We start from the raw sequence: 18,071 nt of genomic DNA, 5'->3' as shown, positions 1-18,071 counted from the left end.
GACAGTCTTTTAACAGTAGATGTATACTTGAACAGGTCCCTGTTGACATGATTTGATTGTCCCTTGGAGGCAGTTTCTCTGTGATGAGTGGGGTTTGTCATAAGCTTTCCCTCCTTGGGAGGAAGGATGTGAGAACATGCGTGCAGGCATATAATCTTTCTCTAGAAGCAGCCTTTGCCATGGTGATGCTGCTCACCCATCCCCTTCTTTTGACTGCTACCTTGTTTTCTTGAAGCCTTGCCCATAAACAGCTTGCAGTTTCACAACAAAGTGTAGTACCTCATGGTGTTGGAAGGTGAAGTAGTATCTTTAAGCTCTTCCAGTGGTGCAGAAAAGAAACTGCTTGTGGGAAGAATCCGGTAATAGCTAGAGAAATTCCTTCTAGAAATGAAGCATTAAACTACATGGTGTACTTGCATCTCTGTCAGTCCTGTCCTTGGCTGTTGTGGAGATGGAGAGTCTGACCACAGTGCCGGAGCTGGGCAAGGTGAAGCCATGCAGGGCAACACGGGGCTTGTGATGCTGGTTAGGTGTGGTGATGTGGTTGGACACAGACAGCTTGAGCTGCCTGTGCATGACCAAGGGAATGGGTGGTCTGCTGACAGAGACCTGGTGTGCCTCAGGAGGGTGTGGCTGAGGGGTTTCTCTGCAGGAAAGCAGGAGATGGATGTAGTCTCGGGGGTTCATGGATCCAGGTAGGATGTATACTGTCAGCCTGAAGGCTAACATGAGAGTGTGTGTGTGTTTTAGAAATATGCTAGGACACTTAATGAGGACAAAAGTAAAGCTGATGCCTGTGTTTATTAACTTTGTTCATTTGCAAACTTGAGTTGCTCTGAACTAGGTGTTCTGGAAAGGACCAAATTGTCACCAGCCAGTATACATTATATATTAACACAGCTTTATCACTGATCAACCTGGTATTATAAGCAGAAGGCTGTTCCCAGGAATTATCATCACTTCCTTGGCACAGGATTGATGAGCTCAGTTAGCTCTCAAGGCTTCACCCAGCATTGCTCTGTGGGTTAGGGAGAACTTGGGAGGGAACAGATTTGATCTTCAAGTAAAAAGGAAGGCTGCTGCGTGCTTCGCTCTCATATTCTCCGCTACAGTGAAAGGGGGATTATGGCTGTGCTTTCAAACGTCTGAAAGTTGTTGACAGGGACAGCGAGAAATCTCAGATGCTATCTGTATTCCCGAATCTCAGTTGATTTATTCAGTTCTAGCTACAATAAATTTCAAGGAGAGGAAAAAATGGCATGTCTATTCCCTCTATTCCATTTCAGTGCCTTTTGGGCAGCTCACTGCCCTTCTTGGTCCATTGAGCCATTAGCATTTTCAGTGCTTGGCTGTTGGAGGGCTGGGGGAGGAAGAGTTGCCCAGAAGCCCCAATGCTGTGTGCCTTTCATGGGCCCAGCCTGGGGGAGGCTCGTTTCATACTTCCCATAGCAGGAATGGAAGTTGGGTTTGTTCCCTTCCATTTCTGTGGGAGGCAGGAAGAGGGCCTCAGCCCATGTTATGGGGCAGTCTTTCCCCAAAGATTTGGATTCGCGGGGACCCAGCACCCCAAGGGAGATAAGCCATACTTTCATCCCCAGATCCCCAGAGCAGGAGGTGGCAGGGCCTTGGGGTATCCTGGTTCAGGTGGGAGTGGTGCACACACAGATGTGGGAGAGGGGCAGATGGAACCGTGCTGAACTCTGCTGGTTTGTTATATTCAAATTCTGCTTTGAGCAGCATGCAGGTAGATGGAGGTGGGTGTGTTCTCATCATGGACTTGTGTGTCACTCCACTCAGGTGGGAAGAGGCCAAGGAGACCACCAACTCTGGCACGTGCCTGTGCAGTGCAATCCCTTTGGCACTGGGGATGCATGGCTGACTGCTGCCCGGCGCTGGTTGGACCCAGCAAAGGAAAGCCACGCTCCTGTGCTGCCCTAGGCTGCTTAGCTGTACTGTACCCAGAGCCAGCCTGATTTCCCTGCTCATGGTTCTGAATAAATACCCCCAGAGTGAAGGGGTGTTGGCTGCTTCATAAGTGATTGCCTGAAGGAGTGGTAGGTGCATGAAATAGATGGGATAAACTCAGAGTAACGGGTGCTGTTTGAGACTTAATAAAAGCTGCAATCTCATTCCCTAGTCTTTGACAATCTCCCAGTACTTTTATGAAACCTTAACAAAAGCCGCTTTAGGAGCTTCTGCCTTGGGAATCCTTTGCCTGAAGGGCACCAGATTTGGACTCTAAATCTTAATCTTCATTTCATGAGGCACCTGCTCGTTTTTAGACTATCTGTGACTACTTTAGAGCACTCGGAGCTTACTTTTAAGCCAAGATCCTTCTAAGAAAGATTTTTAACTCTGGCAGAAGCTGTACACAGTTGTAGTATTTTTCCTTTGGGAAAGCTGGCACTGATCATTTATGTTCTGAAAAAGGACTGGTTTTCGTTTCACAAAAGAAAGGGAATTAAACCCCAGGTTAGGAAGAGTGAGAATAAAGAATTCCCCTGCTTTTATTTGTACAGGCCGCGTACTTCCTTACACAGCCCCAGTGGCATGGAAACCCCATGGTGACCCTGTCATTGTGCAGCACAGAATGGAGATTAATCTGGAGAGCAGTAGGTAATGAAATGAGTAGTTTTAGCTTTTTTCATTGTGTTAGTGGTGAGGATATTAAGGGCTCTAAGTGAGAGAAATACTACTGTTTTGGGGAGTGTTTATCTGAAGAGTGAGTTTAAAACATCATTATACAGAAGTCTACAACCTCTTCTATTTGTGTTTATATTTTTGGTCAAAGACCAAGAGGTAGGAAATACTACTTATTGGAAGGAACTGCAGGTGTGGTATTAACTCCAGGCATTAAGATGGCAAGGGATGGAAGAGGGGTTTTCCAGTACATTTTACTGTTCTGCCTCCTTTGCCTGCTTTTGTGTTCCGTAATCTTTTTGTACCTGGGTTTCCTACCTGTAAACAGGAGTGGAGATTCCTGCTAAATGTTCTGGTTTCCCAGTGAAACAATAAGAACAGACAAGTCAGGGCTGGTTATTACTGGCTAACAGCAAGTTGGAGGCCGTAATTTGCAAGGAAAAATACTCTCCTGTTGTATTAGCTATGCAGTTAAATTGGCCTCATAGGGCTTCCTAAGACTTAAAAAAGAGATCTCTGGTACTGACATATGACAAACACGCTCATACCTTTGGAAGCAAGACACTTCATGGATCTGTAGCAAGGCTTCTGGTGCTATTTTAAGGCAAGGTTGGTGGGTACATAGTGAGTAGCCCTGCTCTACGCAGGGAGCAGTTGCCTGTGGAAACAGCACTCACTTAGAGATCTTTGAGACTGGTCAGGCTGTGCTTGGACTGCTGGCACAGTGAGGTGCCTTCTGGACAAGATATCAAACTGCCAGTCTCTCTGTCGTACGTGCCAGAAAAATCTGTGTAAAGGTGTTTAACATATTGATAACTTTTTAAAATCCTATCCTTTTGAGATCTAATTGTTTATAAGAGCGAGGGTTGTGTTATTCCTGTGCTGGCATCTCCTGGGATGACTTTCACGTCATATGGAAGTGATGCTTTGAAGCTGGTCCCTTTACTACTTGTTGTCTCTTACAATCTTTCTGTTCTCCCTGGAGCGTCTCACACCAGCCTCCTTTCTCTGCTCCACTTCCTTTGTAACTGCATGGTTCTGCATCCTGCAGATTCTCAAAACTACCTAAATATATACAGGGGAAAATGATTTCCAGAAATCAAAATTGCTTAAGGTGTCTTTCACAAGCAGAAGCTGCAGGAGGGAGGAGGAACAAAGCTGAGACTCTTCCCAGCCTTGTGTGTGCTTGTATTCCTCTGTCTCTGGCCCAAGAAAGTGGCTTTCCATTTCATTATAGACACAGCAATACTGCTGTTGCTGAGCTCTCATAATCAGACAAAGCAGGCACTTGGCACCACCATCTCTCCTTGTTTTGGTCACTCAGTTGGCCTTTCTTTCTGGGCCTGTTGTGCTCTGTGGGTGAGGTGGAGATGCTGCTGCTTGCTCTCGATATTGTCCCTCTTACAGTTCTCTCAGTCCTGTCCAAGCCTGGCAGTACTGTGGGTTGTGATGCACAGTCACATCACTCCCATTTGCAGGCGCTTTTGGCAAGACCAGCACCTGCTTTTCCTTAAAACAAGGCTGGGAGCAGTGAGTGCCAAACCTACAGGAAATTGTTCCTGGACTGGAAACAAAAGCAGAGAAGCCTCCCACAACCAGACAGAAAAGTTATTTGAATTAAGGGCACTTGCTATCCCCAGCTGAGCACTGGATACTAGTACACGGTGTCATTTGCTGGTCAGACTGGTACCCACTTCTGTTTCCAGGGATTTGGGTTTCTACAGATTTCTCCCTGATGTCTTGAAGAGGCAGTTTGTAAGTTTAGAGCCCTGGGGTGAGTAGGTATGAGATGTTCTGGGGAGAGGGTGAAAGTGGGAGTGTCACATGTGGGAAACAGGAATCCCACCTTTTCCAGGCCTCCCTGCATTTTTGTGTCATTGGGTAGATGGGACCAGGTGTGCTTTCTGCTTTCCACATCCCTTCAGGGCTTTTATTCTGAGAGTCTGTTGCATTCTTTATGTCAGTGGTCTGTGGGAAGAATATGACAACCATGGTAAAAAGGAACTGGAGGAAGGAACGGGGATTTATATTACCTTAAAAATAATAATATCCTCTCTTCTTTTTTCATGTTGTCTTGTGTATCTAGGATGTTGGCTCACTCCTTCACAGGGCCTCTGAGCAAAATGAATTGTGCCTATGGCTCTGCACATCTCACCCTGAACAGGCCTATGGCAGTAATGCCTGTCTGTGTGTTTGCATGGGTGCCTATCACTTTTCCTGTCTGCTTCTAATAAGTGGACAAGAGATTGAAATGCAGAACATGTGTGCTGTGTCCAGGCTTCTCACCACCATGCCTGGAGAGCAGTGCACCTGGGGGATGTCTGTGTGCACACTTGCCCCACGGGTGGAAGACCCAAGTTTATGCTAATGGGATTGAGCTTTGTCTTTGAAAGTCATCTTCGGTGGAGTATGATATGGCTGAACAAAAATGAACTCTTATAAATTGGAGTGCTTATAAAAATTACACATTTATGGAGAAATGCTTCTGCGGCCTTCATTTTATATATAGCCCCCTCTGCCGTTAAACAAGTTGTTACTGAAGGATTATAAAAGCATTATGTTCACAGTATTCATGCTTCACATAAATTCAATAGTGTTTAACCTCTTCTTTAGTCACAGAGAGATTGGACAAAGAAAACCTGATGCAAACTCAGCTGGGAGGCTCTTGGTGCCTCCGTGTGATGAGGGTTCTCTGCTCTAACAGTACAGGACAGCCCGTGGATGGCAGCTCAGTTTATCTGGATCCCATAAAAGAACTTTTGCTGCCATACAGATCCTTTCCTGGGAGGAAGGTGTCAGGTCTGCCGTCCTCATTACTGGCTTGTTGCGTAGGACATGCACTGAGGGAAACAAGATTAGAAGAGACCTTTGGAGGTCGCCTAGCCCAGCCCCCTGCTCAAGCCAGGGCCAGCCAGCTTCAGTTACATCTGTGACAAGATCCTCTGCAAACTGGGTGGTGCATGCAGCCTCCCAGATCACAGACGTCTGCCAGGAAGGGTTGATGCCAGTTCCCCTCTGGAAGCTTAATGAATCTTCTGCCTTTTTGCAATTAAATGCTCATGCCTGTTCTATCTATGCAGACTCTAAAGAGATATTGAGAGGTGACTGGGTTAAGGAGACAAATACTAAAGAAAAGAAGCCTGAGAGTGTAAGAATGTTTTTTGGGTTTTTTTCCCCAAAAATTTTAGGAAAAGAGTAAGTTAAGATTTAGGCATGCTTCATATGCATGAGGTATAAGGCATCTCCTTGCATTTCCAGGGCTGCAGATGAAGAGCCCTCATACAGGTGCTGACTACCTGGACCATTTCAGTTTTCCCTCCCAAGGAAGGCATGCCTGCAAACCACAAGGACAGACCTTCTAGCAACGATGAAAAGCCTGAGATGACTGGCCTGACACTACTCAGGGAGAACAAACTGCAGAGAGCTTGTGTAAAAGTATAAGAAAAAGGATAACTCCCACTCATGCTCTGTTTCAAATAACTTCTTGAATTCAGTAGGTGAAAATCTTACAGATACTCTGACCCTCGCCATGGTTGTATTCGGTGTTGATTAGGAATTTTTCCCTAATACTCATTGTGGGTATATCCCCAGATGCAATGTCTGAAGCCTGATCTTTAACTACTGAATATTGTTCCTTGATATCTGCTTCTTATGCCTCCCACTCTGAGGAAGCTGCAGGTAGGCATATTCTGATTTCGGAGAGATTGAGCCAGTCCGGTATTGGTGCCTGGACTAACTTCACCAGCTATTAAGAGCAGCTTGCACTTTGAGAGCAGGCAAGAGTTTCTGGGTCCCTTTTTTTGTTACTTTGTGTTCAAATATAAGCAAATCATACCTAATTTCTTTAACTTTTCTGCTAATTGATGATACTGTAATAACTAGTTTAGAAAGATAAGTTGGGACTGATTACCTTGATGCATGCAGAATTGTAGATGAAACATTCTCAATTGAATCTTTTGCCTTTAAATGTGTTTACTCCACAGGACTGCTGGAATAAAGACTTCAGCTTTGGGGTGATGGGCAAAAGGCATTTTTCTTAAACTTCAGATTTATGTAGGGGTAGGGTGGTGGGTTTTTTTTCTTTCAGAATTAACAAAACAGAGCATAGGAAAGGCAATGCTGTCCATCTACAGTCCCTTGTCTATGCACACCTCTCTTCCTTATGGGCGGTTTGTGGGCTACAGGAAATGTGATTGCCAAATTCAGTAAACGTGCATTGCTTTGGGAATATGCACAGATATGATGCATAGGAAGGAAAGGAGAATTCAAAGACAAATATTCAGTATGATGATAAATCAGAAGGCCACATATTGTAATTAGGAGTAGCAGTTCTAGATTTTTTTCATGGGATGTTAATTTCTTCATAATCTGAAATAATTGAGTCAAATGATCTTTATTTATATTTTTTCCTTCCCTAGGGAGAATAGAAGGATCTGGCTAGTTTGGTCCCACCTGTCCTTTATTCTTCTGCAGTCTATTTATAGCCTCTGCAGAGGGCAAGGAAGGAGGGAGGCCTTGGAGAAAACACTGGGGCTTAGCCTTGTTTGGTTTACATTGAAAACTCTGGCTTTAACCTCTTCCTTGATCAGCTGCACCAGAAATATCTGAAATATTTCAGCTTTGGCAAATAAACGAGTGCATTTTTTGCTGTCTGTTCTATAAATAAAATATGCATGTTGTTAACTCTGCATTATTATAGAGTCGCTGCCCTTCAATATTTATGAAACTGTCATCTGTTGTGTGTTGGCCTCATCTCCGTGCTGTGACAACATGTGCGTGTAGCACGTGTGCGAAGCTCCCATCCTCCATAGAGGTGCTCTGTGGGCTCCGTGGTGGCAGTGGGTGAAAGGAAGAGTGAGCACAGGATGATACTTTCAGATTCATTGTGCTGAAGAGATAAATGGAATTGCCAGAGGGTTACTAATACCCTTTAAAAGAAGAAATATTCTCTCTCCCAAAAGGATGTGGAAAAAATTAGAGCAATTACATTTGTATCGTGAACTGCTGCACCAAAGGGAATGGGGAAAGGGGAGTGGGGAATGCAGTGGAAGGAACAGGACACAGAGTTCCCATTTTGTGCTACAGACTAAATAGATGGGCTTAAAACTGGGGCAGGAGAAAATTACTGTCAGTATTTTTCTTAAATATGTTTGCTCACAATTGTAGGGACAAGCAGGGGGCTGTTTTGCATTATCACTATGATGTGGAATATGTTAAAGCTGCATATTCTGACACCACAGCATGTTGCTCCTGTGCAGCTTTATCTGCTAGTTGCAAAGAGAGCAGGCTGTCTCAAGCACCCTGTGTTGGTAGAGCAGCACTCCTTGAAGAGGGAATGAAAATAAAGGTGGCTTGTTTTCAGTTAATGCCAATTGATTTTTTCCCTATTAAACTGAGTTCTCTCTGCTGCACCCTCTACCACTGCGTAAGTGGAGATGCCCTGCTTGCAAATGTCTGTGAAGTCAGTCTATTTTCCATCTGTAAGTAATGTTTTAGTGTTTAATGCAATTTATCTTCACTCAAATTGCAAAAGATGTCAACACTAAAACATTTGCTACAGACATCATAAACTCGAGACATTGGCAGGCACTGCTGAACAGAGCAGAAACAGTGGCAGTGAATACATATTTTTAAACCATCTGGTATGCAAGTGCTATTGGATCAGAAATTGACATGGTGTAAAAAACTCTCCACTGTTTGTCAGATGACCTTTGGGCAGTCAACAGAGAAGTCACTACTGCATGTAAATGCACTTGAAATAGTACGTCCTGTCTCGGTTCATACTTCTGGGCCTTGTTCCCTCTCTTGCCAGATTTCAGAAACTAATAGGCTTATTTAGTAACATTTAGAAGAAGCTCAGATAAACCAGTGCCTTGAGGGCTTTGCACACCACTCAGCTCTCAATATGCACTTCCTTTCCTCTGTGGCCTGAGCTACAGGAGCTGTGGGTGGGAAAGATTTCCCCCCCCCCCCCCCTTTTTTTTTTCCTCCCCTTGTCTGTTTTGATGTTTTGCTTTCTATACGGTTTTCCCTTTGTCCAGAGTGGCTTGCATGAGTAGTGTATACACATGCATGTGTGCACACAAACACAGGCACTGCTGTTTATTTTACCTTTGTAGTGTATGTCTGTAGTGGGAAGAGGACTCATGGGGCTCTTCACGTTTTGATGGAGGAGCCCCTTGAAAACAAGAAGGCCACTTATCGCCAGTCTTGGGCTTAGGGTGGTGTATACTTCAGCAAGGACATCTCTGCAGACAGCTGTTAGCGAAATAAATGTTATAAAGTTTCTAAAATTTTCCCCTTTCCTTCCCAGAGGATTTCTAGCTCATTCTGACCATGCATCAGATGTGTGTGCATTTACTCCTGCCTATAAGCAGCAGCCAGTATGAGAAATGGTAGAGTTTCGCAGCTACCCCCTAAAGCATGATTGAAGCTAGGGGCCATATGAACTAAAGTCTGAAAGGCTGAGTGTGAGCAGTCTCCCTCAGTTACAGGTGGCTCAGAATGACCCTAGAGAAAAGTGGCAGTTCCTGACATTAAAAAGGCAGCTACTGCTAAAGCCCCATGTCAGGCCTGGCCAACCCCACACAGAAACTGTCATTCTGCCCTTCATGGTTAAATTGGGCTTTAAAATACACTGTCTAGCAAAGATTATGTGGAATTCCAAACATGGTATAAACAATAAAAGGAAAATGAAGGTACTCTCTTTCTGCAGTAGTGACAGGCTGTCCTACAGCATATCCCTGTCTCAAAATGCATATAAAATATCGTGTACACAACAGGCTTTTGAGACGAACACACCATTACTGCACAGGTATATGAAGAAATCTTCAGCACCCTCACATTTTGTTTTGCTTCAGCTTTACCTTTTTTTTTTTTTTTTTTTTTTTTCATTTGGAGAATGAGGTAATTTCCAGATTAATGCTGTCTCTTTGTGAACAGACTTAACTAGGTTGCTCTAGATCTCTTTGTCTTGGAGGCTGAATAATACACAGGTGATAGCGATATGAGTCATTTGCTCCCTTAAAAGCAGCTGATATTATGTTTTCATTAGGCAAAAAATTAAGAGGCTCAGCATGGATTAAGCACCTGAGTTTTACAGTCTCTGCTCAGTATGTTTATGTGTATGGGAAAGGCAGCCACATCTCCTGGAAGGTGGCGTTGCTCTGAATGAACTTACTGTCATCATTTGGAAAGTTCTTTGGTAGACGGATATTCCTTGGTGAAAAGGAGCTTTACTCAATTGCAGATTGTGTCCTCTAGGAGAAAGGGGAGTCCTTGAGATTATGAATGGGATACATTTAAATGAAACTTCTTTCAGAGCCCTTTGCTTTGAGAGGACAAGGAGATGAGCAAATAGACCAAACGGACTTCCCTCCTGCACACATGCACTAGCAATTTCTGGATTTGCGTAAGTCTCTTGACAGAAATGCATGCAAACTACATGTTCTACCTCCTGAGGCAACTGAATAAAATGGGGAGGTGACATAGGTCATGCTGAGGCATTCTTAGATATTGTTTTCCTTATTTCCTGTAAGAAAGATATTGATATCACAGAGATCTCTAGTTCAGGCTTTAAATAAGCTAGAGCCAAAGTACAAACCTATTTTTAGGTGACTTTAAAATATCCTGACATGTTTACCAAGCTGGCTTCAAACCACCTAAAACATGTGTAAACAGTTAATGCAATATATTGCCAAGGTAGAGAATTTCTGCTTTCTTACAGTGTAGGTTAGTAAGTGGTTTTCTTCACCACACAAGCACTAAAGAGGAAGCAAGGTATAAATGTAAGCAACAGTGACACCTGACACAGTGTCAATCTCCAAGCATCCTCTTGATACATATTAGCACCACACTACCTTCTCCAAAGTCACATTTTCTATTCAGGCACACATCTTTTAAAAAAAAAAAAAAAAGAAACAAAACTGCAATGCACAGCCTTCAGTCTAGCTTTCCAATGCTATATTGCTTAATAATTTAAGGACAGTGATAACCTAAAAATTGCAGTCTTAGCAGCTTCACATAACCTACATTAGACAGAGGGTGAATATCATATTTATTACGTACTCAAGATGTCTGACTTTATCAAGACGAAGTCTTCTATGTGTTTGGCACTACATCACTTAGAAAGGCTCAGCTGTATGTATTGCTAAAAAAGCCATCTATAATCAATTTGAGGGACTGGTGTTCATGGTGTCTGCTTCCCCCAGTGCTACTGGTGCTGCCTCACTGGAATAAAGAGCAGCTCTTCTGAGGCAGCACAGAAGGAGAAAGAGAGAGGAGCCAACTCAAGTATTGCAGACAGTGTCGTTGTGCTATCATGCTGTTTTGCTTTTGATAGCTTCACCCTTCCCCACGAAAGGTGCCTGTCCTCAGCGGATCCTTCCGCTTAGCACCTGTGACACCAGGAGCAGTGCAGCTGTCCTACCACCAACCCTACTAGCTCTGCTGGTTAGGTGGTGTGGTTTGCAGACAAAGGTGATGTTCTCTGGTGTGATGCTTTTGGAAATTAGGTTTTTCCAGTTATGAGGTTGCTTTTTCTATTTGGAAGTGTGATATCAGTGCAGAGCTAAGAGGTCATAGGAAATTACTTTTTGGCAAGGTAATTTCTGAGTTCAGGGGATTTTGAATTAAAATTATAATGTATTTTAATGTTAGTTCCTTACACCATTAAGGTTTTATCAGAGTACTAAACAAAAAAGTACATTCATCTCTTAAGAATGCAGATGCTTCATGGGGCCTGCTCTTGACTGTAGCAGAGAAAGTGATGTCAGGGCTTAGATCTTTAGAGAGAACTGATTTCCTCAGGAGATGACAATATTTCCATAAACATGGCAGGGAATGTTGTGGTAATGGCAGTGACACACACAAAAATCTTCATTCTTCCTCTCATACTGTTTTTTTCTTGCAGGCTTTGTGACTTCAGCTAGATTTTATTTTTTGGCTGACAGTCATCCTACAATCTTCAGCTCAGCTGGAGTTACCTGTGTGGATTCCTCTTGATTTTCTCAAAGGATTCCCAGTCTTCTGGATTTTGGCATTACTGTTAGATGTTTGCCACCTATCTCTCTGAGCTCTGGATTATGCTGCTGGCTGGCTGAGTTGCAAGAGTCTGTTCCGCTTTTGTACTAATGATTAGCTGTTAATACAGGTGCACTGTGCAGCCTCCAGGTGCCTTCTTTGAAAAGGCCTCTGTTTTTCATGAAGAATTGAATTGCCGCCGCTCTGGAGTGTTACATCTCCGCTGTTCTGTGCTGCAGCGGGGGGCAGTAGCCTTTATTTCCACCAGGATGGCGTGAAAGTTGGCTGTCACAGCACAGTTACAATACCATACAATGCAGTCGCCAGCCCCAGTAAATCAGCCAAGCCAGTACTTGCTGGGTTGCCATCTTATTCAGTATATAACTTTTTTTCCCCACCAAAAAATTCGTTCCTGAAATGTGGTATTGGTCAGCTGAATTTGCAGGACCAGAGATCAGCTAAATGTCACATTGTGGTAGCTCACATTCCCCTGTAATGTGGCAGCGGTGACAGGGTTATTAATAGGTGTAGGTACCTGTTCTGGATGCTTTATGGGAGCACAGTGGGCATAAATGGCAGTGAAGGGATTTGTTTGTGGGTTGAGTGACTTCACGGGATAACAAATGTTATCGGCTGCCATGCTGTCAAGGACACAATTAATTCTGGTTGCGCGGTACGGTTAATTTGGTATGCATCTCAAATGTTTCAATGAGCTTTGCATGCAGGTCCAGTGGACCGTAAGAAAAGTTTCTTTTTAGCCCTCAAATCTGCCTCATCTATTTTAAAGTGATTCTAAAGGGACCTGACAGTGTCCCTTTATGTGAAACAGAGCTGCTGGTTGAAGTCAGAGGCACTCTGCTCCATGCTCTCCCTCTCCCTAGGGCACTAGGGCTGATTGCCTTTTTGTAAGACTCCAAACTGCCATATCAGCCTCCTCATCAGCTCCTAGAGCCCTCTTGGTGCAGGACGATCACCTGCAAGTGGCAATCTGTAGCAGGATTCCTGCCTTCAGGGATCTCAGTTAAAGGGTTGTGCTGGCCCTTATTAATGGAAATGGAAGCGTGGTTTAACCATTCTGTTCAAACCTTTCTCAGGTATTTATAGGGCAAAAATTTTAAAATTGAAGCACCTAACACAAGAATTCAGCTTTGTAAGGTCCTTTCTGTGTTGAGAAAGTGTGCTGGTTTTTTTTTTAAACTATTATTATTTAATTCATAAGGAAATGGTAACACGCAGAGTAACAGAGTTTTAATTACCATTCATCCTAGCCACCCTCTGTGTCTTCTGTTTTGTACTTAGGTTGGTGAAAGTCAAGTTTGTTTTTAAAACAACTAACTTGGTAGTAATGGGAGCAAAGAAAGAATGAACCATTTGTTTGGGAACTCACTTAAGTGTGGAGAGGGGGAAAAACTCCTCTAAAAAAAAAAAAAAGGGGGCAGGAACTTAAATGCGGCTATTAAGCTATATTATTGGGACCCTGGATTTGTTCTTAATGGAGGGAAATTAGCAATGCAAATATTTCTAGTCACCAATTATCCATGATATAAATAGGCTGGAAATTTTCACTGTTAATACCAGCCGTGTTGAAACCTTTTCTCAGCAGTTCATCAGCAGAGAGATTTTGGGTTTTTTTCTGATTTGTATTCCTGTGGCTTGTTAAAGACTTGAAGAGGGGGAGGAGAACGGGAGTAGGAGAAAAACAGGTTTAATGGGCTGTAAGGAGTAAAACTCTTTTCTGTTACTTCTACTGTAAACAAAATGATCAGCTGAAGCCCGACTTTGTTTAAAAAGGAAAAAAAAAAGTAAATAGTGATTCTCCTGTGTTATTGCTCTTTCATACTTCTACTCTATGTGGCTTCCTTACAGGGTTTCATCCTTTAAATAAAAAGAGGCATTAAAGGCACATAACTGCCAGAACATCTCTCTCCAGCCAGTATTTCTTTAGCATGTATCAATAGTACAGGGCCATGGTGAGAGATGTAGGGGCACCGGGGTGCCATGCTGGTGGGTACCATGCATACATCAGTCACCTCAACTCTTCCTTGGCAAGTCTTTACAGCTTTTCAAGGCACCCGAATATTTTAGAAGCTACTTTTAGCCAAGATATTTTGTTGAGTGAAATATCTTGGTCAGGGACCAGATGTTTCTATTGAAAACTGAATACACACACAGATGCATGGAGGAGATGCGCCTGCTTTCCTGTCTGCTGTTTAATTTTTAATTATATGAATTGAGTGATTGTGGGTTGCATGTTTTGCTCCAGTCTGCTCTTTTATGTTGCATCCCCACTAAGAAACAGCAGCTTTTCTCATGCAGAAAACTATGAGATAACGCAACATGGTAGTACCAACAGAAAATGGCTTTTTGTGAATTTGGCATTGGTATTATCGGATACAGTAGCCCAAGCTGTGGAATAGCTGTGCCATCCTACAACATTTTTTCTTTCAAAGAGGTAGTGTGCTCAGCTCAGGGTAGTTCTTTAGAGTAGCCATATGTTTAGAATTTTTAAAATAAATAAAGGGGAAGGTGAAGAAATTTTTAGGATCATGTTCACCATCTTCTTCTAGAGAATATAAACCATTGGCTTACCCATGGGAGGCAGTAAACCCTAAGCTGCTGCTGGGACCTCTGCTGTATTAGCAACATCCTCCAAGGCTTTATGATGTGCTAGAACCACCCCAGTGAACTAGGAAGATTGGGTTAGAGCCTGGCTCACAGCTGTGAGGTGGGTGTGACTGTGTTCTACCCCTGATGCAGTGGGAATGTCACTTTATTTGAGGTTCATGAAGGGACACTGTCAGAACTCAGGTATGAAGAAAGAAAACTTTGTTTATCCTCTTTGTTTCATTCCAGCAACCAGACCAACTCCCTCACTGCTGAACCTGGAGTCACAAACTCCTGTAACTGTTGTGGGTTGGTCAGTGTCCAGTTTCTTTGCTTGCAAAGGAGGTGTTCCACGTGAAGGATCGGCTTCACTGATACTTTTGGGGTGCCAGACTGGGGTTCAGATATGCATGTTGCTCTGTATCAGTACAGATTTCTCTGCAAGAACAGGTGGTGCTGTTCCCACTGCAATTCTTACTCCATTGACTTGTGTGGAATTAGCAGTGATGCTAGCAGAAGTTTGTCTGTGAAGCTGGCATTGGAAAGTCAAAGAGCAATGTACTGCATAATCACATTTCCACGTTACACACAGTAGGAGGGTTTGCAAGGGCTTTTCAGTCGCTTGTGGATGTGATAGCAGGCCAGGTCAGGCTATGATCCCTGCCTGCAACAAGTGTGGTCTTGTGCAAGACAAATTGCCTGGCAAGTGTGTGAGTCGATGCACATTGTGAGTATGTGTACACTTTGCTGAAGCAGAGCTTATGCCCCTGGTCAGTAGCTATGTGATCTGTGCATTATGGATCATACAGTTTTACACAGGAACATTTTTAGCTTGATTTTTAACATCCTATTTCATCAAAACACACCCTTTGAAGAAACAGCACACCGGGTGAGGGAAGAGTGGTATTCACAAAGGCTTCTGCCCCATAGCCTTTCCCAAGAAGAGCTGTAGCAGCTGCTGCTCTCCCTTGGCTGCTTGCTGTAGGATCACGCTCCTCTCATCACTCTCTGTTCTCAGCTGCTGTGTCAGGTCAGGCCATCAGTCCATCTGCTGACAGGATGTGCCTGCTCATGTTTGAGAGTTCACCCATACCCACCGCTGCACTTAGCTCGATAACTAGCACCAAACACATGCAAGGAGGATGAATTTCTCCTCTTTCTGTTCCTGTCTCCTGGTATCTGCTTGTGCCTCAAAGCACTTATCCTTTAGTAGGAGCTGGACATGAGGATCTGTGCTACCACAGTGCTGCTTCTGTCAGAGTCCTGGGAGACTCTAGTGTTGTCCTGTCATCTCCCTCTGTGAATTCATGATATGGTCTATGTGCACCTGTGTCCTGGAGAACTTGGGAACCCATGTACCTTGAAAACCCGTGTTTTATTTTAGTGATTCAGAAAGGAGCATTATCATCACCTGTCAGAAATACGTTATGAAGGCAGAAGGGAATGCAGCTTGTCTCCACATGCTTAACCTAATGAGGAAAAGCAGCTCTCAAAGGACAGCAGTTCCTATTTAAAAGCTAAAGAATGATAATTTTCTTTCAGATATCCTCAGAGATTTACATTTCATTAGCCCGTGCTCTCAAATCTGTTGGACCCCCCAAAACACTGAAAACTGCACCAAAACACTAATCCCCTCTTGAAAACAAAGATGACAGAGGTCGTCCCTCACACTGAGATGTTAGCAAAAAGCGCAAGGTTGTTGGTGAAAAGCTAAGCAATTGCAGCCCCATTGTGTTGCCAAGAAGGACAGCTTTCCCATTGTGTGCTGTTCACTATAAAGCCCTGCATACAGTTCTAGGGGTAATCTGTATTAAAACAATTAATAATTGGATCTTGGATGCTTAAAGGAAAAATATCTCTTAAGAGGAGTATTGCAGGAGGAGTAGCAACAGGACTTGGGAAGTGTACCCTGCTTGGTATAAGAGCCTGTGATGGCTGTTCAGTGGCACTGCTGGGCTTGACTTGCCTTGGCTTTGGAGCAACTCATGCTAAGCAACAAGAACACAGAAGCAAACTTTTTGTTAAGTTCTATGGCTCTTGGCTCTTCAGTCCATGATCCAGTGTTTGGGGGTTTTCCCCCATGAGTAGATTTTCCTGTCTGCTAATGTGATGAGGTGCAGATGTCAGGCAGGTGAATGTGGAATGGTGGCAGAGTAGCTTGCTGGTGATATCCTCAAAAGGTTCAAGTGATGTACTTCTGCAGAGCAAAAGTGCTATCATAGTTCACTTCCTCTGGGGAGCCAAGGAAGTCTTGATAGCCCCCAGACCAGGAGAGATTATTGTGCAAAGCACTGCCTAGTGATGCTTTCTGCACGCTTTGTTGGCAAGGCAGCATGGCAAACTTCTGGAAAAAGCAGAAATGAAGAAGATAGAAATTGCCAAGCCCAGATGGATTGGGAGAAGTATGTGTGTGTGTTAGCTCACACACAGAATATTGATAACATCTTTTTCCAGTGTGCTGAGCCAGTTGTCACTGTATGCTAGTCCCTGAATTTCATACTATCTTTGCCTAGCAAGCTTAAACTCCTTATCCTTCCCTTCAAGGCTTTCATGCTTGCATCTTGGTGCTTTTGTCTATCTGTCATTGCTGCCTCCTGTCTCCTTAAAGCGGCCTTTGTTGTCTTTTTTCACCCACGACTTCACCTTTTTCCTATCACTCACAGTAATAGTGACGCTGGAATAGCCTGACTGCAATACCACCAAGTCCCCTGACAGGAAAGGCCCACTGCAGTACAAAGTGGTGATGCAGAAAAAGCCTGCAACATGTTCAATCACTGTTCTAGTAGCTGTTGATTGAGCTACAGGATGACGTGGGTATGTGTTGTGTGCTAATGTTGGTATGTGCTGGTTTCTTAAAATTAAGGATGCTAGATGTCACATACAAAGGCTGTGCATTTTTAAATCATAAGGTCTAAAAATTGTATGCTCCTTTTTAATAAAACTTGAGCTACCAGGGAAATCCTAGATAGAAATATCATACTTTCTTGCTAATATTTTGAAAAAGTGAGTCATTGACCCAATCAAATAAACCTACTATTTGTGTTAAATAAAAATAATTTTTTTAATTGTGACAGGATTTTGTCTATAAAGACCTAGGATGCTGCTAAGCCAATTCCAGTTAGTGTGGATTTATGGAAAGTGCTTCCATCTTTTGACACTGCAAGTTTAATTAATCAAGATAACTGTGCAGTAGTGATGTACTTACTTTTATAAGGCATTTGACTTAATGCATCTGATTGAAATATGCAACGCTGAACAGTAGTGTGTCAAATCTGATCAATGACCAGAACTCAAAAGTAGTTCTTGTTGGACGGTCATCAAACAGGAATGTTTCTAGTGGGGCTTAGCAGGGACTGGCACTGGCTCCGGTGCTAGTCAACACCTCCATCAGAGAGATGGGAAATAAATCTTCTAATATTTGTGGATGACAAATGTAAGCACATGACTGGTGCAGAGGGTAAGGTTTTTACATAGCTAAATAAACTAAGAGCTTTTTCCAGAGCCTTGCACAAGGTTGCACAGTCTTTGGGCAGAGTAATCCAGCTTTCCATTATACAAAAGCAGCCCCTTTTGATGTGGCGCCCACAGCTGGGGGTTTCTTGTGACTTGCCTGGCCTTTTAGCTGGTGAAATGGACTATAATGTGGTTCTTTGGCTTAGACAGGGAACATATAGTAAGGGAAAATCCCCTACTTTGGTGTTGGGAAGAGCGAAAGAGCATCCAGTTCTCTTCCCTGTGTTTTAAGAGGAGTGTTGAATTGGACTTAAGAAAAGTGCAAACATAATCTGAAGTCTAGAACAATGTGA

The 18,071-nt window shown here is 43.4% G+C and overlaps 1 protein-coding gene across 19 annotated transcripts in view; it reads left to right on the top strand.

Annotated features, from left to right (window-relative positions):
* PTPRF (protein tyrosine phosphatase receptor type F) overlaps positions 1-18,071 on the top strand; it is a 389,874-nt gene that overhangs the window by 217,858 nt on the left and 153,945 nt on the right. The gene's annotated exons all lie outside the window — the stretch shown is intronic.

This window comes from Athene noctua, chromosome 5, assembly GCF_965140245.1.
Source record: "Athene noctua chromosome 5, bAthNoc1.hap1.1, whole genome shotgun sequence".
In the NCBI taxonomy this organism is placed as follows: domain Eukaryota; kingdom Metazoa; phylum Chordata; class Aves; order Strigiformes; family Strigidae; genus Athene; species Athene noctua.
This window is presented reverse-complemented; position numbering and strand designations above follow the sequence as displayed.